We start from the raw sequence: 3,953 nt of genomic DNA, 5'->3' as shown, positions 1-3,953 counted from the left end.
TACAGTTGCAAGAAAAAGTATGTGAACCCTTTGGAATGATATGGATTTCTGCACAAATTGGTCATAAAATGTGATCTGATCTTCATCTAAGTCACAACAATAGACAATCACAGTCTGCTTAAACTAATAACACACAAAGAATTAAATGTTACCATGTTTTTATTGAACACCATGTAAACATTCACAGTGCAGGTGGAAAAAGTATGTGAACCCCTAGACTAATGACATCTTCAAGAGCCAACTGGAGTCCAATCCATGAGATGAGATTGGAGGTGTTGGTTACAGCTGCCCTGCCCTATAAAAAACACACACCAGTTCTGGGTTTGCTTTTCACAAGAAGCATTGCCTGATGTGAATGATGCCTCGCACAAAAGAGCTCTCAGAAGACCTACGATTAAGAATTGTTGACTTGCATAAAGATGGAAAGGGTTATAAAAGTATTTCCAAAAGCCTTGCTGTTCATCAGTCCACGGTAAGACAAATTGTCTATAAATGGAGAAAGTTCAGCACTGCTGCTACTCTCCCTAGGAGTGGCCGTCCTGTAAAGAGGACTGCAGGAGCACAGCGCAGACTGCTCAATGAGGTGAAGAAAAATCCTAGAGTGTCAGCTAAAGATTTACAAAAGTCTCTGGCATATGCTAACTATAGTTTAAGGACCTGGGATGACGTCACTCTGGTCATCACATGGTACGTCACATGATCTTTTACCATGGTGAATCACCATGGTAAAAGATCATGTGACGTACCATGTGATGACCGGAGTGACGTCATCCCAGGTCCTTAAACTATAGTTAATGCTCTCCACAGGTCCTAGACAGTAAAAGAGTCAGACGGAGATGCCGGCTACGCGAGCAAGTGGATAAAGTTGAGTTAAATGACTTTTTATTTTTTTTTTAACCCCTCCAGCCCTGTTTTACTATGCATTCTGTATTCAGAATGCTATTATTTTCCCTTATAACCATGTTATAAGGGAAAATAATAAGGTTCGGGTCTCCATCCCGATCGTCTCCTAGCAACCGTGCGTGAAAATCGCACCGCATCCGCACTTGCTTGCGGATGCTTGCGATTTTCACGCAACGCCATTCATTTCTATGGCTCCTGCGTTACGTGAAAAACGCACAAAGAGGAGCATGCTGCGATTTTCACGCAACGCAAAAGTGATGCGTGAAAATCACCGCTCGTGTGCACAGCCCCATAGAAATGAATGGGTCAGTATTCAGTGCGGGTGCAATGCGTTCACCTCCCGCATCGCATCCGCGCGGAATACTCGCTCGTGTGAAAGGGGCCTAACAGTTTTGCTTCTCAGATTTTTTTAATACTAGAGTGAGTTTACTACTTTTTCCCCCCACATTCGCAGTTGTAAAGGAAATTATTCCAATAAATATATATGTATTAAAGGGCATCTGTCAGTAGATTTGTCCCTATGACACTGGCTGACCTGTTACATGTGCGCTTGGCAGCTGAAGGCATCTGTGTTGGTCCCATGTTCATATGTGCCCACATTGCTGAGAATAATGATGTTTTCATATATGCAAAAAATGGGGCTCGGAAGCGAAGCCAAACCACAGTCGTGTGCATGAGGCCTAAAACTGAGACAAATATGTATTATAAATAAATATTTTCTGTTTCCCAGAATATCAGACACGTCCTCCCTCCTCCTCACAGTCCTGTGAGGAGCTGTAAGACAGGGTGGTTGCAGCAGGAGCCTCCCTACTGTCTGCAGTACAAGAGAAGACTGTTAAAGGGGTTCTCCGGGAATTAAGAAAATGAAAATACTTACCGTAAATATTACTTTATTATAAATATAAATGAAAGTATAGACCGGCACTCAAATATAGGAAAAAGCAGGATTTATTAATACTAAAAATAGTTGATAAAAAAGACCTAGTGAGGGTCAGTCCAAAGTGTCCAATGGGAACTGAAAATCTCACAGAATGATAGAGGTGAAGGGATAATATAATAGAAAATGTATTATATAGTAATAAAAATTGTATTATATAATAAAAATAAAATAAGGGTAAGGTGACCCTATGTGGGTGTTCTCGGCTCTGTAGCAACCGTGAGGAGTGGCTCAAAATACTGATATACTGTAGATGACAGTTAATAATGTTCTTAAAGATCAAGACAGACCATCGTGTTGTACAAAAAATTGGGGTATAGATGACAGGTTGATGCTGGAGTGGATGTTCCCATGTGTTCTCCTGAGTCGGGCGGGCCTTTCTCTGGATGGCGTCCCACGTATATGGTGCTGGATGTGCACCGGTATTGCGCGGGCTTGTGGCGTTCGCGGTAGAGTGGGTGCTCCCGGGAGATCCTTCTTGGTTGGAAGCTCTTCCACACATCCAGCGCCATACACGTGGGACGCCGTCCAGAGAAAGGCCCGCCCAACTCAGGAGAACACACGGGAACATCCACTCCAGCATCAGCAACAGTCTCTTCAAAGAGAATGGAGACCAGTGAGAAACAAGACACAGAGTAGACATCGAGAAAGGTAACACAGGCCAGTACATCGAATTCGGGTGGGACGCCGCCCAATCCTGGCCTGTCATCTATACCCCAATTTTTTGTACAACATGATGGTCTGTGTATTTTGTTAATTTTTTTCATCCGTGACCGGCTAGCACTATCTGCTCTAGACCGCAGCACCATTCACCTTACTGTGTAGCTGTCTGTTGAACGAACCCACTGGGAGGAGCCTCTGGCTAATAACAGTGACTGCAACAAAGTAGCCAGGAAAGCGCTACACACCAACCGCTTTATCCTGTGATCTTTAAGAACATTATTAACTGTCATCTACAGTATATCAGTATTTTGAGTCACTCATCACGGTTGCTACAGAGCCGAGAACACCCACATAGGGTCACCTTACCCTTATTTTATTTTTATTATATAATACAATTTTTATTACTATATAATACATTTTCTATTAGATTATCCCTTCACCTCTATAATTCTGAGAGATTTTCAGTTCTCATTTGACACTTTGGACTGACCCTCACTAGGTCTTTTTTATCAACTATTTTTTGTATTAATAAATCCTGCTTTTTCCAATATTTGAGTGCCGGTCTATACTTTCATTTGCATTATACTCCTTCTGACTGGGTGAGTTAGACCAGATCCAGAGCACCTCTCATATTGCAACACTAGGTGAGCCACCCCTTCCACACTGTCTTTATTATAAATATATTCCCAAATACCTTTCATTAGTTATAATGGATCGTTTTGTCTGGGGAGCAATCATCAGGGGAAATAAAATGGCCGCCGTCCTATTAGTACGTACAAAACCTGTCCTCATCCCACAGCAGGACAAGTAACTTAAGAACACTGAGCTAAAGGGCTGCCTTATCCTCCTCTCTGCTCTGCTTGTCAGAGATTATGATCCTGAATACAGATCTTCAGCTGAATCTCTGTAGGAAACGAGTTCATGAGGAGACATGAAGTACAGAGAGGATGAGCAGGACAGAATGTGGGAATAGAGACTGCATACAAGAGCTGCTGCTCATCAGCCACACCTCACCCTCCTCTCTGTACTTCATGTCTCCTCATAAACTCTATTCCACAGAGATTCAGCTGAAGATCTTATCATCTGTATTCAGGATCATAATTCCCTGACAGGTAGAGAGGAGGATGAGGCAGCTCCTTACCATAGTGTTGTGAAGCAACTTGTCCTGCTGTGTGATTAGGACAGGTTTTGTGTGTACAAATAGGATGGCGGCCATTTTATTTCTCCTAATGATTGCTCCCTAGACAAAATGAGCCATTATAACTAATTAAAGGTATCTGGGAATATATTTATAATAAAGTAATATTTATGTATTTTCATTGTCTTCATTTTTGGAGAATCCCTTTAAGCCTTATCCCCTCTGTGAGTCTCCAGCTGCAGATGGAGCAGATTAACCAATTTATTCTCTGCAGGATTTCGGCAAGACTGTTTGTGTACAAATGATGCAGAA

This window comes from Bufo bufo, chromosome 5 (assembly GCF_905171765.1).
Source record: "Bufo bufo chromosome 5, aBufBuf1.1, whole genome shotgun sequence".
Classification (NCBI taxonomy): Eukaryota; Metazoa; Chordata; class Amphibia; order Anura; family Bufonidae; genus Bufo; species Bufo bufo.
The sequence above is the reverse complement of the archived record's forward strand: the minus strand, read 5'-3'. Positions refer to the sequence as shown.